The 22,780-nt window shown below is 41.6% G+C and overlaps 1 protein-coding gene across 2 annotated transcripts in view; it reads left to right on the top strand.

Moving 5' to 3' along the window:
* Nucleotides 1–9,338: 9,338 nt before the first annotated feature.
* Nucleotides 9,339–22,780, top strand: part of PLS3 (plastin 3) — an 86,756-nt gene continuing 73,314 nt past the window's right edge. For both annotated transcript variants that reach the window (XM_047764508.1, XM_047764507.1), the window contains exon 1: nt 9,339–9,442. The gene's annotated coding sequence lies outside the window, so the exon portion shown is untranslated. The remainder of the gene's footprint in view (nt 9,443–22,780) is intronic.

The following is a 22,780-nucleotide window of genomic DNA, read 5'->3' on the forward strand; positions in this document are numbered from 1 at the left end:
GATTGTGAAGTCCTAAGATTATAAAGAGCAAAGGGTGCTAATTTCTATCTTAATCTGTTTCAAACCTTAAGCAGTGAACCAACATAAATATACCCCTTTAAGAACACAACTCCATCTAGACACCAAGTCCGTATTGGGGCAAGCACAGAAACCTAGACAGAGTCAGCAAACTAAGTGCCCTAGGCCCAACCTGTTGCCACTTGATCTTATAAAGTTTTATTGGCTCATCACCAAGGCCCTTTGTTTACTTATTGTCTATGACTGCTTCTGTCATAGATGAGCAGTTGCAAGAGACCATATGGCCTGTATGCCAAAAATATTTACTATCTGGCCCTTTATAGATGTTGACTCCTAACTTAGAGTATTCCTAGGAGTCTGATCTCATTTCACATAATATCCTTTCCAGCAGACTCCCAAATATTTAAAAAAAAAAAATGTGTAGGAGTTCTTGTTATGGCACAGCAGATTAAGAGCCCAACTAGTATCCATGAAAATGCAGGTTCGATCCCTGGCCTCACTCAGTGCTTTAAGGATCTGGTGGTGTTGCAAGCTGCAGTGTGGGTCGCAGATGTGGCTGGGATCTGGCGTGGCTGTGGCTGTGGCTGTGGCATAGGCCGGTGGCTGCAGCTCCAGTTCAGCCCCTGGCCTGGGAACTTCCATATGCTGCAGGTGCGGCCCTAAGAAGAAAAGAAAATGTTTGAAGCTTAGTTAGTTATAGGCCTACTCCATTCTATCTACTAAATGAGATATATCTTACCATAATGGTGCCAGTATGTCAAAGGGAATCTTCTCTCTCTTTTTTTTAAGTTTTATTGAAGTATAGTTAATTTACAATGTTTCGATAATTTCTGCTGTACAACAAAATGATCGTTATACATAGACACATATCCATTCTTTTTCAGATCATTTCCCCATATAGATTATCACAGAATATTGGGTAGAGTTCCCTGTGCTGTACAGCAGGTTCAAAGGGAACCGTCTCTGAATGGATAGGTTTACACTCTATTTACACACTTGTTCAGGTGACTCTGTCATATTGATAAAGAAACAAACCAGTGGATGCATTCTTGCTTCTGAATTAACAAAGAGATGTTTGTTGGTTCTAAATGAAACTTCTTGTCCTCAACCCTTTGCGACACTTTCTAAGGATACTCTTGGTTATTTAGACCAAATGTCTAATCTTTCTGCCTGCAATTTATTATGAAAACATTGGTATGATTTAATCCCTAAACCAATATAGTCACATGATTACTTAAAACTTTCTAAAAGCATCAAAGAAAATATCGCTTTTTGCTATTCGGGTTCTGTTTCTGGTTTATTTGATTTGTCGAAAACATTTCTGCAATGTCTAAATCTCTTTGGTAAATTGAAGCACTTTGTCCTTTGCAATGACAGTGATAAACAAGAGAACATGCTGAACAAGAAGTAGATGACTTTATTTTCCAAGGCCCTTTTGATTTCTGAGTTTAGTTTGTCTCTTGCAATATAGATCCTTTCTTACTTGTTTCCTGCCATCACCTGTCATATCCTCACTAGTATGATTTTCCTGTGCTTAAGCAGCCTAATTCTCTCTCTCTCTCTCGGCCGCACCTGCACCTTCAGCCTATGAAAGTTCCCAGGCCAGGGATTGAATCTGAGCTGCAGCTGTGACCTACATCACAGCCATAATAATGCTGAATACTTAACCCACTGCGTCGGGCCAGGGATTGAACCTGTGACACAGTAGCGACCTGAGCTACCACACACAATGCTGGATCCTTAACCTGCTGTGCTCTTTTTTTAAATACCAGTTTTATTGAGATATAATTCACAACACCATGCAATTCACATGCTTAAGTGGTATCTACAGAGTTATGCAACCATAAATTAATTTTACAACTTTTTCATGGCTTCCAAAGGGAACCCCTCTAGCAGTAACTCCCCATCTTCCTTCAAATCTGCCCGCCCCACCCCAGCCTCAGGCAATAACTAATCTACTTTCTGTCTCTATGGATTTTCCTTTTTTGTACATCTCAGATAAACAGAATCATACAATATGTGGCATTTTTGTAACTGCCTTCTTTCCCTTAGCATAATGTTTTCAAAGTTCATCCATATTGTAACACTGTCAATCTCTTTAAAGTCACATTTTACATGTTTAGTAGACACAGACTCAAATATTTATGGCATTTCAAAATCCTCTTAATTCCCCCCTTTCACACACACACACACACACACACACACACACACAGATATACACTCTTACACACGCGTTTTAAAATTCACTGAAATCTGGCCTAACATATTCGAAAACCAAACAGTCAAAAATAATAGGCTAGGCAGTTCTCTTGTAGCACAGCAGGCTAAGGATCTTGCATTGTCACTGCTGTGGCTTGGGTTGCAGCTGTGGCACGGGTTCGATCCCTGGCCCAGGAACTTCCACATGCCATGGGCATGGCCAAAAGAAAATAATAGGCTTGACCTGACTGTTTCTTTAGGAGCCTGACTAGTGGTATGGAAAGTTATGTATAATCCCTATGAATGTGGGGATTTACAATTTATTCTGAGGTGTCTCTAGTGTATCTTCACCAGGCCCTTCTCATAGGAAACCTCCAATATTTGAAAGACATTTTGATGAAGGTTTAGGTTGGTTATTTCATCCAAAACAATGCTTTTATAACTGAGATACACAAAGTTAGGAACTCAAGATATGTATGTGAGTCAGTACACCCACATACCTTGCCCTGTAATTTACAGGCATGTTCATTTTTCCTCTACAAACAAAATGTGATGTAGTCCAATTAGCTCTATAAATCTCACAGGGAGGGAGTTCCCGTCGTGGCGCAGTGGTTAAAGAATCCGACTAGGAACCATGAGGTTGTGGGTTCGTTCCCTGGCCTTGCTCAGTGGGTTAACGATCCGGCGTTGCTGTGAGCTGTGGTGTAAGTCGCAGAGGTGGCTCGGATCCTGTGTGGCTGTGGCTCTGGCGTAGGCTGGTGGCTATGGCTCCAATTAGACCCCTAGCCTGGGAACCTCCATATGCCGCAGGAGCGGCCCAAGAAATAGCAAAAAGACAAATCAATCAATCAATCAATCAATCTCCCAGGGAGATTAATACGGCTATATCCAAAGTAACTTTCACAATTGTCCCCAAAAGCAAGACCTTCTGTAATTTGCAGTTTAATCATTATAAAACAAGATTTGGAAGTCTGTTTAAGATTTAGAAGTCTGTTCACAACAAATAGATTAAATAGATGAGATCTCAAGCAATCTTTTTTTAATGTTATCATTAGACCTTTAGGACAGGCAAATGTGAACCTCTTATGTTGCAGATGAAGTAGAAGCCTGGAAAGAAATCCCAATCCCAGAAACTCAGCTGAAGCTCCCCTTTGCTTCCTATCCAGGAATGGAATGCCTTTCATTTCCATTTAGCCTTACCAAGTCTTATGTATCTTTTAAAGACTAGCCCAAGTCCCATTGCATAAAAGATGCCTTCTCTGACTGCTTCAGCCCAATCATTCTCATTCTTTTCAAAATTCCCACAGCATCTCTTATGTATCCTATCTTGAATGGTTTTCTCAATATTTCACATATGTTGCTTTCACTATTGAATTCTTATTACACTATTAATTCCAGGTGTGCTGAGATCATACTTTTTCTATGTTACTTATAATAATTAATGCAATACTGAGAACATAATAGGCACTTAGAAAAGAATATATATTTAGCAGACTGCCAAATTGGAGGGGGGGCGTTTTAATTTTGAGCATTTCCATTGATGATAGTGGCCCTCATGGGATATACATGATAGAAGATGTTGATCAAATATGTTGATCAAATATCTTAATCCTAGCAAAGACATTTCATTTGATTTTTTTGTCTTTTATTCTTTTTTTAAGCAAGTGAAAAATCTGAAAATACTCTCAGACATGTCACAATAATTTCTTTATGTGATCGTAAGATAATTGGCAGATTTAGCAGACATTCAGATTGAAAGTAACCTCTAAGGCTTGAAAAAATATTTGAAAATGCCTATTCAAACAGTAATTAATTTGCACATTAACACATGTACATTTTGAGTTAGAAACAAGAAAACACTCCTTAGTAAACAATGGAAATAACTGTTGGAATTTTTATATTCTGGATCAAAAAAGTTCAAGAATTTTCTAGGTCTATCAAGATTATTTCCATGCCTAATATTTATGGATAAAATAAACCTTTTAAGCTACACTTAATTTTTAAAAAATTTCGTGTCACTGGGAGTTCCCATTGTGGATCAATGGTTAATGAATCTGACTAGCATCCATTACGACACAGGTTCCATCCCTGTCCTTGCTCAGTGGGTTAAGGATCCTGCATTGCCATTGCCCGAGAGCTGTGGTGTAGGTTGCAGACGCAGCTCCAATCCTGCGTTGCTATCGGTGTGGTGTAGTCCAGCAGCTACAGCCCCAATTCGACCCCTAGCTAGCCTAGGAACCTCCATATGCCACAATGTGGCCCTAAAAAGCAAAATAATAATAATCTCATGTCACTATTTGCTTTGGATATTAAACTATTTTTAACAAGATGTACTATGTTAAATAAGAAGGAAGAGGAATGGAGGGTCAATCCAGGAACCTAAAATATCATAATATGGAATACAATGATCATATAAACCAAAAGATGAAAGAAAAATAGATTGGTTCTTGGAAATGAAATGATATATTAAGAAGCAATTAATTAAAATTGGTACACAATCATATATTTAGATACTGAGAAAACAATTAGATGAATTGGAAGAACTTATTTAGTATTGAATTGATCAAGATACTTTGTTCCTTACTTCTACTATATAATGGTTGTGTAGCAAAGCCACATTTTAATAAACCATCAAAAGGAGGTTTTTAAAAAATGTATAAAAAGAGAAAAGATAATTTACCCTAGGGAAATTTTGGGAAAAAAATTCAGACTATGTGCACATAATAAACCATTAACCCAAGAATATCGATTGGAGCTATAGGAAAAAGAGCAAAGAAAATATGCTGGTGGAAAGGAAGAAAGAAAAATAGGTTGGACAGAGGTAAAATCTACGGGGGAAATTGGAGCCTCCGATGTTATCAAAGAAATACAGGAAGAAGAAATGGTTTTCAAAATTTTGTGAATTTTTAAGTTATTAGAACGATATGAGGGGTTGCAAATTGGAGATGGAAGAAAAGGGCAAAAACTTTTAGGCTATCGATTCACAGAATCTGTAAGAGATTTAGGTATATAGCTTTTTGTCTTTACAAGAATAGAGTCATAAAATATCCATTAGTTTAACGAATATTTACTGAACTCCAATGTGCCAGGTGCTATGCATCCTGCTGTTAAGACGAATCAGAGCCCATACTATTATCAAAAAGTTGGTGAGGATACAGAGAAAAGGGAACCCTTAAGCACTATTGGAAGGAATATAAATTGATGCAGCCACTATGGAAAACAGCATAGGAGTTCCCGTCGTGGCGCAGTGGTTAACGAATCCAACTAGGAACCATGAGGTTGAGGGTTCGATCCCTGGCCTTGCTCAGTGGGTTAACGATCCGGCGTTGCCATGAGCTGTGGTGTAGGTTGCAGACACGGCTCGGATCCCACGTTGCCGTGGCTCTGGCGTAGGCCAGTGGCTACAGCTCCATTTCGACCCCTAGCCTGGGAACCTCCACATGCAGTAGGAGCGGCCCAAAGAAATGGCAAAAAGACAAAAAAAAAAAAAAAAAAAAACAGAGCAAATGAACAAACAAAACAAACAGAAGCAGACTCAGATATACAGAGAAAAAAACTGGTGGTGGTTGCCAGAATGGAGGAGGATAGGGGGCTGGGTAAAATAGGTGAAGAGGAACAAGAAGTACAAACTTTCAGGTATAAAATAAGTCAGAGATGTAATGTACATGTAGGGAATATAGTCAAAAACATTATAATAATTTGTGATGGACAGTAACTGAACTATTGCGCTGATCATCTTGTATAAAAATATTGAATCACTATAGCAGAAATTGACAGAACATTGCTAATCAATTATAAAAATTTTTAAAATATTGAATTGGAGTTCCCGTCGTGGCTCAGTGGTCAACAAATCCGACTAGGAACCATGAGGTTGCGGGTTCGGTCCCTAGCCTTGCTCAGTGGGTTAAGGATCCTGCGTTGCCGTGAGCTGTGGTGTAAGCTACAGACGCGGCTAGGATCCCGTGTTGCTGTGGCTCTGGTGTAGGCCGGTGGCTACAGCTCTGATTCGACCCCTAGCCTGGGAATCTTCATATGCCGCAGGAGTGGCCCTAGAAAAGGCAAAAAGACCAAAAAAAAAAAAAAAAATTGAATCACTAGATTGTACTCCTGAAACTAATATTGTATATTAATGATAACTCAGTGTTTTGGGGTTTTTTTTGCCTTTTTCTAGGGCCACACCCACAGCATGTGGAGGTTCCCAGGCTAGGGGTCTAATGGGAGCTGTAGCCACCGGCCTACCCCAGAGCCACAGCAATGGGGGGGAGGGGGATCTGAGCCGCATCTGCCACCTACACCACAGCTCACAGCAATGCAGGATCCTTAGCCCACTGAGTGAGGCCAGGGATCGAACCCTCAACCTCATGGTTCCTAGTCGGATTTGTTAACCACTGAGCCACAGCGGGAACTCCATAACTCAGTTTTTTAAAGATGGATTAGAGCCTATATCCTGCCTATAGGCTTCTGAAAAGGACCCTAAAGACCATCTGTGCAAACCACTTTCATATATAGGAAAACTACCAACTTTGGGTTACTTTGTGAATGATCCTGTATGAGTTAAATGGCTGGTGTGAAAGATCAGAAAGATATGCAGTTTGAATAGAGCTTTAAGTCTCCTTTCTTAGAGCAAAATGCTAACCTCCGAAAAGGCCTTTAGATTTTGGGTAACACAAAAGTAGCTTAGTTATAACAAAGTGTGTGTGTGTGTGTGTGTGTGTGTGTGTGTGTGTGTGTGTGTGTGTGTGTGTGTGTGTCTGTCTGTCTGTCTGTCTGTCTGTCTGTCTGTCTCTTTTTAGGGCTGCACCTGTGGCATATGGAGGTTTCCAGGCCAGCGGTTGAACTGGAGCTGTAGCTGCTAGCCTATACCACTGCCACAGCATTGCCAGATCCAAGCTGCACCCACGGCCTACCCCGCATTTTGTGGCAACCGGGGATCCTTTAACCCAAGAGAGGCCAGGGATCAAAACCAGCATCATCATGGATACTAGTAAGATTTTTAACCCACTGAGCCACAAGAGGAATTCCCAAAACAGCTATCTTAACAGTATTTATTAAAATGGAGTTCTACGTGGATTCTATTGTTGAGCTTGTTAAAGGGGAACCTCAACCAGCATCCAAAGAGGTGCTTCTGTGTTTAGGGCAGGTTTTACCTGTTGGAAACTACTGAGGCAATGAGACATAGGGCCACTGCTTGGGTACTTTGTGGTTTTGAAACTATGGGCCACTGCACTTCCATTAAAGTGACATTTCTTAACCACAAACTCTTGCTGAATCCTGATCCTCAGTGTTAGTAAGTAAAGCTTATGTAAGGCTTCTATGTAACTTTTTTTGAATAAGAAAACAGGAAGGCATAAATAGTATATGAATAAGATTCTTAATATTTTGACTTTCTAAATTCTAATACTTCAAAAAAAAAAACTAAAATAGACTACTAAGTAATTGAGACAAAGATATTCATACTTGAAAACTTAGCTTGCCGAGTCCCTTCATACAGACATTCTAGGTCTGTAAATTTAAGGTTTAAAGCAGGTGGAAGGCCTTCAGTGGTGACTTACAGACACCGTAACAGGTAGAAAACCAAAGTACTATATTCGCATATCTAGAAATGTTGTGTAAAGAATTTCAGAAACCAACTAAACCTTGGGCCAATTATTGAAAGCCAGAAATCTCACTTTGGAACCTCTTGTGAATGTGTGTGGCAATGTACTACACAGTGGACAAAACACAAACATGTTGAAATCAGTATTTTTGTGTTGACCCAAACCTGACCCAGCACAAAATCTCTCACAACAGAAATTTAATATTTCTGAAAGCATGATTGCCCTCTCATTTCTTTTTCACCTTTCCGTGCCTTTCCTATGTTCTTCCAGTTGGTTAATCATTAATTAGTATTTAACAAGGCTTCTTCCCAGCGCCAAGTCCTTCTCTGCCAACCTAGCCTTTAGGTAGTATATGAACTCCCCTTTCCTGCCCATTTAAGAAGCTCTGGCACTCGCTATAGGTTAATTTTGCTAAGGAAGTTTGTAAAAGTAGATGAAGCGAGGGTTCCTTGACAAGACCATTCAGTTTTCCAGGCCACTCTTAATTTAGCAATTTTCCTAGCTCATATAAAAATGAGGTGTCATTGAACCAATTTTAAATTCTTAAAAAATTTCCACCATACATTTCCTGAACAAAATGGTTGCGACTGAAGCGGGAAAGGGCTTAACCTGTCTCTTCTACAGCTGTCCCCCAAGCCAATCTCTTGACCTGGGGAATCCGTCAAACTCTGGTCCTCTGACCTGATTCTGGACCTGGCTCGAGCCAAAGCACTGGAATGCAGATAAAGAGGGGAAATCCCTGCCCGAATTAAAGAAAGAGGCCAGCTAAGAGGCCAAGAAGAAAAGGTACTCTGGGAAGCAGGAGCAAGTCTCCAAGTTTCCTCTGGGGAAAGGAGACTGATGAGAACTGACATCCATTTCCAGTCAAACGAGTGGAACCACGTTACCTCCACCATCCCTTCCCACCTCCACCTCTCTCTTTTCCGCAGGGACAAACAGACCAGACAGGTGATTCTGGTCAACAATTTCCTTGGCACGAAGTCAAAAACCAAAAAACATGAGAGCCGCGTCCTGATCTATCCATCTGCTCCCCAGACTTGCTAGGAAAGGGAAGATTGCTGAGGTTTTCCTTCGGCGTTGTTCCTCACGCGGAGCAGAAGAAACAGACTAGCAAGGTCGCTTCCCAAGCAAAGATTCTCTCACGCTTCTGGGGTGAAACTGTACCCTCCAGAGACTTCAATAGGGGCTTCGTGAGGTTCAAACTCTCGCTCCAACATTTTCATCTTTTCATTTATTCCGCACGATTATCTGCAATTTGGTCCCCGAGCCAGGCTCTGAGGACTTCTTTTTAGCCAGGGTGCGGGAGAAACGGGAGTAGAGGACCAATCTCCGCTCCCTGCCTCAGAGTTACAGTCCCCATCCCTTCAGGGCGCCCATCCCGGTGCCTCTTCACCCAACTCCCCACCCAGTTGATGTGACAGGCTCGTGGCCCAATCCCCTTCCTGGTTCCCAGGCCGACTGCTAGCACCACCCGAGCCAATGGCGGCGTCCGAGGGGCGGAGGGGGCTGGCAGGAGGGGAGGGAGCGCTGGCTTTAGAACCGCAGCCGCAAAGATTCCGAGCCGCAGAAGTTGTCTGAGTGCGTCGGTCGGAGGCTGTCGGGCCGGATCCGGGACTCTGCGACTTTATGTAAGTGCTTTGCAGGCTCGGGAGGGCACGGAGGGAGCGGGGTTCCTGGGCGTGGGCGGGAGTGGGTCCTGGGGAGAGCATCTCCGAGATCCTCGGCCGGAACGTGCCTGGCACGGGGGGAGGGGGGGAGTGGGGCTAAGAGGGAAGCTGGAGAAATTTCAGTCTTAGCCCTTGGGCGCCAAAGCGGTCGGTCGCATCGAGGATGGGTGGGAGTGACTGAGTATTCCCCACGACCACCACCCGCCGCAAACGTTTTTTGCTCTTAACTGGATAGATGGTGCTTTCTCACTAGTTGCTCTTAACTTGTTGCCAACCTTGGGCTGGACTCCTTGACGCCAACCCTTGCCCTTCTCCCCTTCCGTGGCCGCGGCCCCGAAGTGGAAACCCAGCGCCTAACTTCCCTCGGTCGTCGTCCTTCTCCAGCTTCTGCCACCCTCCTCCCTCCTCCTCCGCCGGCTCCGGACTCAGGAAATCCCGGAGCCGGCCGCCCGCGACGCCTCCAGCCCCCGTTCACCGGCCTCGGGTGACCTCGCGGGCTCACTCCTGCCCCGCGACTCCGCAGGGTGCAGTGGCCCTGGGAAGGAACGAGGCTCCGGTTGCCTGCCTTCCGCCCGCTTCCCTTGCCATTAGCGAGCGAGAGCGTCGCGATCGCATCGCGTCTCCCTATGAGTAAGCACTTTTTTCCCTTTCAGTAGCAGGACATCTCTGGGCCATTAGGGCAGTACCTTTCCGTTCTCCTCACCCCCCGACTCCGCGCCACCCGTCCGCTCCTTTTTCTCAGCTTCTCCGGCTCTGCTGCGGGGGCGCGCGATCCGGGCAGCAGCGGCATGGCACTTCTCCGGGCTCCACGGGAGGCAGAGGCGAAGGGGCGGTGGGAGGGGGGCAACGTCCCCCTTCCCCCACACAGCTGCACTTGCGGGTATTTACTTTTCCCCACCCGCTGTACTTAGGCGCACTAATGAGAGGCCGGGGGACGCCGACCACCCCCGCCCTGGCTTCTGGCCAGCCCCAAAGTTGCCGCCGCCGCTGCTGCTACTTGTTCTGATGTGCTGGCGGCTTCGACCGCCCGGCTCCAGGGCAGAAGATCCCAGCCTGGGAGGTGGGAGTGGGTTTAATGCTTTCTGACACTTCCCCCAGTTAGCAACGCTTCCTGCTCCGCACCTGATCTGCACAACATCCCGGGTAGTGCTCAGGGTTGAATTTAGAGCTAACTGGGTTCGAGAGCCTCGCCGTTTAGGATCAGATGGATGGGATGCTGGGGATGCCCGACACGTAACCGGGGGCGGGGGTGGGGTGGGGGGAGAGATCCTGACTGGCCGCACAGTAGGTAGCAAACAGGTGAAATCAAAAACTACTGACAGGTTAGCACATACTCCGCCATACAGGATGTCCACAGTGTATTTGGGAGCCTAAACTTGATCCTGAAGATGCAATTTACAGTGAATTCCAACATAGTGGCCGAAGCCCCACACATGCCAGTTGACATCACGTGCCGCAAGTCTCTGATGCCCCTAGGCTAATGGTCACACGACTTTTTTTGCCTTTAAAACTGGAATGTAATGGCTGAAGTCCATTTTCCCAAAACTACTGCGACAAAAAAAGGGGAGGGGGGGTATGTGAACCAGCCTCTACTCAAGGGAATTCTACTTGGATTTGGATGGAAGGAAACAGAAAGGGAATTTGGTGCTCAGATCTTATCCAAAATAAAAACAGGAGCTGTTTTTAAAATAAGGGCTTGAAATATGTTTGTGCTGAGATATATATCTCCCCTGTGGCCTTTCAATCTAGTTATGGCTTTTCTCAATTTTAAAAATATCTTACTAATTATTTCCTAGGAAAATGTCTTTATTCACGCCCTATTTCATTCTGAAATGACAGATTTGAAGCCATAAGATAGTGTTTTTTGTTTTTTTTTTTAAATTAGGCTTTGTCTGTGTCCCTGGGTCTGGCCTATATTCCAATTGAAGAATTCTCTATATTAGGCATATGCTTGAAGGTGGTGAATAATCTTGGCTAAAGTTAATTATCAGTCATTGTGGTTCGGATCAGAAATCAGGCACAGCAACAGTAGACACTAAATTTGAGAAGTGGATCTAGTTGGGTTTTTGCCTGTCAGTACCTTAGTAGAATAATGTGAGGTCCCAGAAACAACTCCCATAAAGACCAATACCCACCCATGTGGCCCAAGTTAAGATTGCTGTTGGAAAAGCATGGCAGTTTTGTTATTCAGATTATATATTGCAGAGTACAGAAATGGGCAGAGCAATCTCTGAGGGTGAGAGTTTAAAAGCTTTACTTATTTTTTTAAAAATGGACCCATTTGATGCATAGCCTTGAAAACAACTAGGGCAGCTAAAAATGAAACTGGGAACATTGAAGAGATTTGGGCTTTGTATGGGTTTAGCCAAAAACCCTTTGTCTACTGCAGCAACCTCTGAATGACTTGAGCACTCCATTTTCATGCTGTGCATGGATTTCTGAGCCTAAAAACTAGAACAGCTTTAAAGCACATAGTTCTGACCGCAAGGCTAGCCTTTCCGCACAAATGAGCTGGAAGTGGACTCAAGCTGCACCTGAGTTAATTAGAGTTAACTACACTGGTAGATAGACCCCCCCTAGTGGAAGTGAGATGATAATATAATTTTAGATTGAACGCCTAATAAATATTTAACCTTAAAAAAAAAGAGTACAACTGTCCAACTAAGTTAAAGTGGCAGAGAGATAAGCTCATTTTAAAATAGTATTAACTCATGTCAAAACAGGTTCCTCAGAAGGCTCTCAGTCCACACAGCCTTCCATTGTCTTGGGGTGTTTACTTATTTAAAACTGACTTTTGTCTTTTAGTGGTATGATCTAATGAACCCAGGCTTTCATTAAAATTAGGGGATTGTGAGTGTAATTCTTAATTTCTACTATTACATGCTGCAAGCTATCAAGTTCTTTCTTTACCTGGGGTGGGGAGCCGAAGAAATTATGCTCTGCCTTGATTTAACACAGACAATCAACACGGGGGTCCAAGGTCTCCAATCTGATGCCATCATTTAGAGTCAATTGCTAAAAATGTCTAGGCCTAATGCATTTGGGGTAGAAGGATTAATTATAACTAGTGAGTAATATTTGGGTTGAGATTAAGTCTCTTCTGCAAATAGTTACAAGCACATTAGACTTGACTGTGACTATTTATACTGGCAGAATGTCAGTATCCAGGGTACTATCAGGAACCGCATGAAATTTTGTTCCTAGGCAAAGAGCGTGACTGTTACTGAAAAGAAGGGGGTTAGTAGCTTGGCCATGGTGCCTGAGCACTAAAGTGATTCTTTTTGGTGAAACTGACAGGGAAGAGGAAGAAAGTCCACTTGCCGTTTTTCCATATCGTTTTAGGCATTTCTATTTACCTTTCCAAGAAATTGACTGACATAATATTATTAGCACATAGGATAAATTCATGAATTTCCTATTGTGTTCGCTATTGCTATAATCTAAGTGAAATGTCTATGCCAAACTGTTTTGTTTTTGATGTTTAGTACAGATTCCAAAGGTAGCTGGTACAAAATTGAAAATGAATGTTTATCAATACATGACAACTTGAGTATCTGCTTTGGGAATAAATTTTTTTTTGTCTTTTGTCCTTTTTTTTTAGGGCCTCACCCATGGCATCTGGAGGTTCCCAGGCTAGGGGTTTAATCTGAGCTACAGCTGCTGGCCTACGCCACAGCCACAGCCACGCAGGATCCGAGCCACGTCTATGACCTACACCACAGCAACGCCGGATCCTTAACCCACTGAGCGAGGCCAGGAATTGAACCCGCAACCTCATGGTTCCTAGTGGGATTCGTTTCCACTGCACCAGGACGGGAACTCCAGCTTTGGGAATAATTTTGCACTTGCTCCTGTGACATCTCTTTTTCTTTTGGTGAGAAGTAATCCATTTGATCTGTGAAAATAATAAAATTCATTTTAGAAGAAAACAGCTAGATCACGGGGGCTTTGGGGGGGGGGGGTCGGTTGTTTGTTTATTTGTTTTTTAGCCATGCCTGTGGCACCCGGAAGTTCCTGGGCCAGGGATTGAGCCCCAGCTACAGCAGTGACAATGCTAGATCCTTAGACCACTGAGACACCAGGAAACTCCTAGACCATGTTTTTAGTTTAGTTTTTTTTTTTTTCTGTCTTTTTCTTTTAGGGCAGCACCTGCAGCATATGGAGGTTCCCAGGCTAGGGGCCGAATTGGAGCTGTAGCCACTGGCCTACGCCACAGCCACAGCAATATGGAATCCGAGCTGCTGTCTGCAACCTACACCACAGCTCACAGCAATGCCAGATCCTTAACCCACTGAGAGAGGCCAGGGATTGACCCTGCATCCTCGTGGATGCTGGTCAGATTCAGTTCTGCTGAACCATGACGGCAACTCCTAGATCATGTTTTGAATCTATATAATTATTCTAGAGATTGACTCACCCTATGATGTATATTCAATGTGTTGAAGGTTTCAAAAGTGTTTGGGGGACATTATACTCTTGGAAGGTCTTTTAGATACTAGTGGTCACGACTAGCTGTTTTTAGTTATGAGAGAGCTTTGGTTAAAATTATGGCCTAGAAATACAGTATTTAAAAAAAAACCTGTCTAATCATGAAATATCAGATCTGATGATACTTGGGCCACCTGGTAGTTATGGAGGTAAGACAGTTTCCAAAAATTCAGTGTGTTCAATAACATTGAATTCACCTTGTTAGCACTTGAAAGACAAATATTAATGAGTACAAAGTGTTTTAGGGATGAAAAAGCATTGCTGTTAAATGAAAATTACAATTCTATGGGAGACTTGCTTCAGAAGAACTAGACTGTAGACATGGCTCCACCCCTGACTCATAGTTCGACCTTGAGAAAGTCACTTAAGATTATTATATTGGTAACTAACATTGAGTACATACATGTGCCAGACACCATACATTTTCTCATTTATAAAATAAGGGCATGGCTCAAGGATTTGGTTTGCTGGGATTTTTGTTGTTGTTGTTGTTACAGATATAATCTGGCTCATTTCAGTTATAAGTTGATATTTTTTTCAAATTTTAATGCAGCTATATTGGACCAAGATAAATACCTTGTTGGCAAATTGGTGACTATCCATGAAGATGATCACCAGTGGCTTATTCCGTGGCTAATGTTAGTTCTTTACAATATAGAGGTGCCATTTATATCATTCCTTATCAAGGATTTTTGGCGCATTAAACCTACTGATTTTATATTATGAGAAAGCCTAATTGTTCTTAACAGTCTAAAAATTTGTTTGATGATGAGGAGGTAGTATTGTTTATTGGAAAATGGTCTTTTTGTCCTCTGCCGTTAGAACAGATAGACCATCTTAAGTAAATCATGGAAGTTCTCTGTGTTCATATCTGGATTTTACTTTATTTGTAAGCCATCTGTTTCCAATCTATGCATTTCACAGGCATGCTGAAAGGATAAACGAGCTATGTAAGCCTTGGCTCTTCAGTAGACAGGTGCTATATAAATTCAAAGTACTGTAGCAGTATATCTTAGAAACACTAAAGCTTTAACAAGAGTTTACAGAAATGGTAGAATTCTCATCACTTAAGTCTTGCCACATTTTTACTTTCTGTAAATGTTCTCCAGCCATCCGCTTTTACAAGCTAAGGAGAAATAAAGCCAGACATTATATAATGAACAATAAGAGACATGGCTGATAACAAGAGAATAAAAGCCTATATGTGTAATACTTTCTTATATTTTTTTCTTTCAAATATTATGCCAAGTAGCCGGTTAAAGCCATTAATGTTGGTGGTGTTTTTTTTTCCACCTTTCCCAAGTAAGTATTGAGCAATATTTTGGTGTTCATTGGTAATCATTAAAAAATACTTTGGCTTATCATACTTCATTCTTAGTTTTGATTGCCTGTAATAGGAGATTTTGTGTAAAGTTGCTCATGAAAAGTCAAATGTTTCTCCTTGTAATTGCACTCTGAAATTGCATATGCAGGTATGGGAAAGCGCATAATGGAGGGAGATAGTCTGTATGTTTAAGTGGTATGCCTTCATTAACACAGAAAAATCGAGAAGTTAACATAGATCTTTATTTGAAAAACAAACATGAGAGGCTGGCTGATTTCGAAGGGGGTCATTTTCAGGCACCACCCTGAGAAGTACTAACTTGGAATTAATTTTCAAAGTCTGTTCTCATCTTGCCAATTACACGATGGGTCTTTAAGGTTACCCTTTGCGTTATTGTGCATTTTTATCTTGTTGGTTAAAATTACGTTTGATAATGTTTGTTAAAATATCATTTGCGGAGTTCCCGTCGTGGCGCAGTGGTTAACGAATCCGACTAGGAACCATGAGGTTGCGGGTTTGGTCCCTGCCCTTGCTCAGTGGGTTAACGATCCGGCGTTGCCGTGAGCTGTGGTGTAGGTTGCAGACGCGGCTCGGATCCTGTGTGGCTGTGGCTCTGGCGTAGGCCAGTGGCTACGGCTCCGATTGGACCCCTAGCCTGGGAACCTCCATATGCCGAGGGAGCGGCCCAAGAAACAGCAAAAAGACAAAAAGACAAAAAAAAAAAATATATATATATATATATATAATTTGCCAAGTAATTGTACTTGATGAAAACTACATAAGGAGAAAGTCCTGAGTTAAAGGACTTTTGAAATAACTTGGTATCATATGACTAGTTCTGAAGAGAGGGTTCTTCTTGCTAATGGAAATAATTTTCTTCTGTAAAATCTGATCTCATTTATTTCTACCTTCTCTGGTTTAAAAGATTGAATGACAGATCTTTTTTTGTAGTCTTATAACTCACTCATTGAAAATATAACTGATTCGCTTAAGCTGTTTTTAGTTTGTATGTATATATATATATACAGAGTACATATATAAAAATTTCATTTCATATAAAAGAGAATTTGTGAGGTCACTATAATAGCTTTGAATGTTCATATTATTGCATTCTACGTTATATGCCCTTACTGCATAGTGTTGCACTCAGATAGACATTCTGTTATTGATACTGAATTAATGCATTGTCCTTTATGAACAAATGTAATTTTTAAGCGTTTTTTCTGTATTAACTTGTTGTATATTCCCATTTTTGCCACTTCTTACTGTTCTTTTTGATATTTTGGACCTTGTATTTCAGGTCAAGGAGAATTACCTTTTAAGACTGTTTTCTCATGGAGTTCTTGTAGTGGCGTAGTGGTTAACGAATCTGACTAGGAACCATGAAGTTGCCAGTTGGATTCCTGCCCTCACTCAGTGGGTTAAGGATCCGGCGTTGCCGTGAGCTGTGGTGTAGGTCACAGACGCTGCTTGGATCTGGCACTGCTATGGCTCTGGTGTAGGCTGGCAGCAACAGCTCTGATTCGACCCCTAGCCTGGGAACCTCCATATGCCTCAGGTGTGGCCCTAAAAAGACCAAAAAAAAAAAAAAAAGACTGTTTTCTCAGAGGTGAAAATAATTAGAAATGATTCCTAGGGTATATCCTATTGCTATAATAGTCAATATGTATATCTAGTTAATCTGCTGGAAAATTGTCTTAAGTAGTGTACACTTATGTTTCTAATCACCTTGGATTTAAAAAAAAATAGAAGGCCATTGTAAGAATTTTAGAAGAAAACAAAAGCGTTTATAAGGAAGAAAAGTAAAAATTACATAATTGTACCACCTTATTTATATTTTTAAATCTGTTTCCTGTGTAGAAAGTTAGATATTTTAAAAATCGGGATCATACTGTATATACAGTTTGTATTCCATTCTTTTTTTTGGCCACACCCAAGGTGTGTGGAGGTTCCCGGGACCGGCATCAAACCCTTGCCGCAGCAATGACCCAGGCCACTGCAGTGACAATGCTGAATTCTTAACCCACTGTACAAGAGAACTTCTCCTATTCTTTCTACTTATTATATTATGAACATGTTTTCATGTAATCAGATGTTTAAAATTACTACATGATATTTGATATAGTGAATAGTTCATAATTTATTTCACTAATTCCAGATTGTTGGAAGTTTGTGTTCTTTCAGTATCTTACAGATAATGCTTCAGTGAACATCCTGGGGCAAAAACTATTTTGTGAATCTGATTATTTCTTTGAGATAAATATTTAGTAGCAAAATTGCAAAGAATTTTGTTTTTAAAGACGAATTCCTTTGGCAATCTCTGAAATTTAAACATTGGCTTTAGCAAAAAGAGCTTTGACTTCAGACAGTGGCACTCCAAAAAAAAGGGCCGTTCTTTATATAGTGTTTCATATGTGACTAAACTGGAGCTGGTTTAGGTAAAGTATATGTCTTGGAAATATTTTGGTTTCCTCTGATCTAGTTAGCAGGTGCAAAGCAGGATGAAGTAGAATCCTGTGGGGTATACAATCAGAGGAAGTTCTCTTTTTTGAAACGGGAACTGATAATGGGGGAAGGGAGACAGGTTTGTATTTAATTAGCCTTTAGCTTTCAGATAGCTATAAAACCCATTTCAGGTATACAAACCTTATTTGTGAACTTCATTATCCTAAAGAAACTTTTAACCCTGAATTTGGTTAAATGGCTGTTTGTTGATAGGCTTTTTAATCTCAGGCTGTGGGTCTCTTGAGGTACAGCCATACCTCATCGATATCTTAGTTGGATTCCAGACTATAAAAGTAAAGTGAGTCAGCAATTTTTTTGGCTTCCCAGTGCATATAAAAGTTACATTTACATGATACTGTAGTCTATTAAGTGTGCAATAGCATTACGTGTTAAAAAAAGGCTAATTATCATCTGACCCTTCAGTGAGGCCTAGTAACATCAAAGTTCACTGATCATTATAACAATATAGTGATAATGAAATTTGAAATATGGTGAGAATGACCAAAATGTGACACAGACACAAAGTGAGAAAATGCTATTGGGAAAATTATGCCCATCGACTCACTTGATGCAGGGTTGCCATAAAGCTTCAATTTGTAAAAAGTGCAGTGTCTGGAAAGTGCAATAAAATGAGGTATCTCTGTACTTGGCCAATTCTCAATAAACTCAAAATTTTATATTTCATTCAGGTTGCTTAAACACACTAAACTGAGGTCCAATAGTGCTAAAAACTTCTGATGCCATCAGTTAATTTGTGCCCAGCTTCAGTACATGGTGAATCACCAAATTACAGCAGTTGCCTTAACAAATATTTCGTATATTTGAACGGCTCGTTGTACACTGCATCTCTCTCTCTAAACTCATCCCATTCTGCCTCCCAGGCTCTTCCCAGATATTTGTCTCCTTCCCTCAGTTGGCACTGAGGACCATCTTAGTCTGGGCATCCTATGATGACCGGAATTGATGTGGAAAGTTTTGTCTGACCAGACGACTCGTTCTCACCACCTCATTTTTTTTGTTCTCAGAGGGATCATGTACATGCTATGTATCTCATAGGCAGAATGGATTTTACAATAAAATGTGGTTTTACTATTTTATATCTCTGTGATATCGGGGAAGTTCTTTAACTCCTGTAAACCTCAATTTCACTGCCTGTAAAATGGGAAAATATCATTTGTTGTCGGAGTTGTCCTCACAATTAAATGAGAACATTTATAAAGAAACGCTCAATCAGCTTTCCCATGTATAGGTCAACTGATGTTGCTGCAGGTGATCTTTATCAGGTATCTGTAGCTACCTCTTCATTTTCCTCTAACTTAAACTTTCTATCCTGAAGTATCGCCATCGAAGATAAATAAGCTAGTTGATTTTTTCTGTTTTAGTTAGTGATACTGTGAAAATACAACTTCCTAATGCTTTTCGTTAACAATGTTCCAGGTTAAAGAAGCTTCTTGGCTTATCTAAGAAACCTTTTTACCATTTTATTTATCCTTTTATGAGGATATGCCATCCAACAGTCTGAATTCACTCTCCAAGGAAAACCGGAAACATGACTCTTTAATACATTAGAGAAACGTTTATAAACTCGTTGCCACTAACAAATATAGCTTAGATCAGGATGAAAAGTAATTAACGTAGGTGATGTCGATGCCTGTTTTGGGGGGGAGGAAAAAAAGCTTCAAGTTCTTCAGTGTTTCTACAATAGTAGAAATAGTATAAATGTGAATATTAAAAAGTTTACCTTTGAAAAAATAGGAGAAAAGAGAAAATAAATTAGTGGAAACTTAAAATGCCGGGGAAGGCATCTTTCCAAGATGACATGTAGCCTTTAGACATGGATGAATCCAAAACATATTAATTTTAAATTTACGATGCCCATTATTTCCTCCAGTGGAAGTTTTCAAAAGCAAAAACCAGGAAATGATGAAGGACATTGACACATTCGACAAATATTTTGAGCAGTTTGTGGGTCTCCAGTTTAAAGCTACAGTGGAATCATTTTTGCAAGTGGTTATAAATAATTAAAATTTTATGTTTGGTCTTATGATAATTAAAAAACAAATATGGCCAAGTTATCATTAAGTATAGATAGCCAAAAAGTAATATTGAAAGATTTACAGGTTTTAAAATATAAGCCAACCTAGACATTTGGTTATCTTATCCTAAAATTACTGTGTTGCAGCATTAGTTGCCTGCCCCTGCCCCCCAGCCAGAGAAGGTTTGTGTAAAGATGAAGGGAAAGTTGCTTTGTAAACACCTTGAAATATGTAAGGATCATATAAAAGAAAAGCCTATAAGCCATTTATAAAGAGATGGAAAACTTTAAAATGCTCCCAAAGTTCTCAAGGATATATTGAGATGGTACAGACTACAGATGGAACAATAGTTAGCCAAAGATAGTAAATTGGACAATGCCTTAATTAGTTTATTTGTGGAATAGCTTCATCATTAAACTAAGTTTAATGAAGACTGTTAGGTGCTAGAGTCACAAAGATGGATAAGATACTCCTGCAGTCTAGTAGAAGAGAAAATGTAATACTGGATTTCATGAAACCTAAAAATATTCTTGTAGAAAAGGAACTTAAATATGGCCTTTTTTCCTCAACATAAAATAATTTCTAAATTTAAACCTTGTGTGAACAAAGACATTCGGGTGTATAACCCAATATAATCAGATCTAAACTAAGAACAAATCAAATTTAAACATTGTTATTTCTTTGCAATAATTATTGCGTCCTAAAAAAAGTGCCCACCATGAGTTAATTTTACTTAAATAGAGCATTGCTCAGCCTATAAATGAAGGTCAGCAGACACCAGTGTCTTGGAATAAAATAGCCCTTTGGCAAGAAAGTGAGCCACACCCCATTTAGTTTTTACAAAAATAAAATTCTTTCCAGCTTTACTAAATTGTAGATGTTGTGCACAGCATGTCCTTCTGCAGTAGCTGGTTCTGCAGCTGTGGAAATATCCATGTATGCAGAAGCCCTAAAAAACATTGATTCGCCATTACTTGTACTTGTGGCTCTCATGCTTTCTGTAGAACAGCGTTCTGTTAAGCTTTAACTGACTCAAGAAGAAAAGCAAGTAACCACAGGTGTAGCTGACGCCTTAATTTTCTGCCTGGAATTTCTTGAATGCCTCAGACTTTAAAAAGAGCAGGAAAACCGAGGGTTTTCACTTTTCTTTCTTTCTTTTTTTTTTTCCCCTTTTCTAGGGCTGCTTCCCACAGCATATGGAGGTTTCCAGGCTAGGGGTCGAATTGGAGCTGTAGCCACCGGCCTACACCAGGGCCACAGCCACGCAGGATCCGAGCCACATCTTCGACCTATACTACAGCTCACGGCAATGCCAGATCCTTAACCCACTGAGCAAGGGCAGGGACCGAACCCGCAACCTCATGGTTCCTAGTCGGATTCGTTAACCACTGCGCCACAACAGGAACTCCGGTTTTCCCTCTCATTTTGAGAACTGCTTAAGGTTAGAATCAAAGAGGAGATTGGGACATAGTAATACCTCTGCCCTTTTTAAAGCAGTTTTATTGAGATATAGTATTCATATTCTGTACCACCCCTGTAAACTGTACAGTTCACTGGATTTTATTCAGTATATTCACAGGCACAACCATCACCAATTTTTGAACATTTTCATTGCCTTCGAAAGAAACACCCGGGTCGTCCCCTTCCCCCAAGTCCAGCCCACTTTCCCCCAGCTCAGTGGGGCTTCATCTCTCCGCCTTGCTGCTTGGCCCACATCGAGGGGATCCCCGACCCCCTTGCTCAAGGTGCCTTCTCCCCGGGCATGGCAGCTTCTGTCCTGTCGGCTTCTGTACTGTGGACAAAAGCTGGCCTCTGGCGGCGGCGGCATCATCCTCAAAGCCTGGGGAATGATCATGTTGATAATTCTTGGAATCTCTTTCAACGTCCATTCCGCCGTGCTCACGGAGGACATTCCTTTCACAGAGAAAGAGTTTGAGAATGCCCCCCACCACATACAGTTCCTCTAGGGGCAAGTCAACCGTTTCATGGCCCGTGGCCTTGCCCGGGGCTTTAACGCTTCTCTCTCCGCCAAGTTCCTGGGGTTCAGTAAGCTCAAGGAATACAGGGTGTGGGGCGCTAGAGCACCAGCGTGTTTCCCCTCTCCAGCCCTCCCCGCTGTTTACTCTCCTAACCCTGTCATCCCCTGCCCCACCCCACCCCCCACCCCCCATTCTGGCGCCTTCTGTAGACGGGGTTTCCCTGGCTAGAGATGGAATCCCTTCTTCTCCAACCTCTGGCGCCTGGCTCCAGTGGAGGGAGGCTGGGGCTGGCTTTCCTTGTCCCTCTGGCGTCCTTGTCTTGGCCGGTTCCACAATAAAGAGAAACTGCTAGAAAGAAAGGGATGGAGGGAGGAAAGAAGGAGGGAGGAAAGGAAATAGGAGTTCTCAATGTGGCTCAGTGATAATGAAAAACCCGGCTAGTATGCATGAGGATGCGGGTTGGATCCCTGGCCTGGCTCAATGGGTGAAGTGCCCGTGAGTTGTAGTGTGTGTAGGTCGCAGTGGTAGCTCAGATCTGGCGTGGCTGTGGCTGTGGCATAGGCCAGCAGCTGCAGCTACAGCTCCCATTTGATCCCTAGCCTGGGAAGTTCCATATGCTGCAGGTGCAGCCCTAAAAAGACCAAAAAAAAAAAAAAAAAGAAAAAAGAAAAAAGAGAAAGAAACCCCATATTCTGAAGGTGTCCCTCTCTCTGGCATCCTATCTCCTGACTCCTAAGCAATCGCTGATCTCCTTGCTGTCTCTATAGATTTCCCAATCCTAGACTTTCATGTATGAATGAAACTTACGGTCTTTTGCGACTGACCTCTTAGCATACTGTTCTCAAGGTTCATTCGAATTATAGCGTGTGTCAGTACTTCATTCCTTTTTATGGCTGAGTAATAGTCCAGTGTGTGGATATACCACATTTTGTTTATCCGTTCATCCATTGATAGACATTTGGGTTGT

This window comes from Phacochoerus africanus, chromosome X (assembly GCF_016906955.1).
Source record: "Phacochoerus africanus isolate WHEZ1 chromosome X, ROS_Pafr_v1, whole genome shotgun sequence".
Lineage (NCBI taxonomy): Eukaryota > Metazoa > Chordata > Mammalia > Artiodactyla > Suidae > Phacochoerus > Phacochoerus africanus.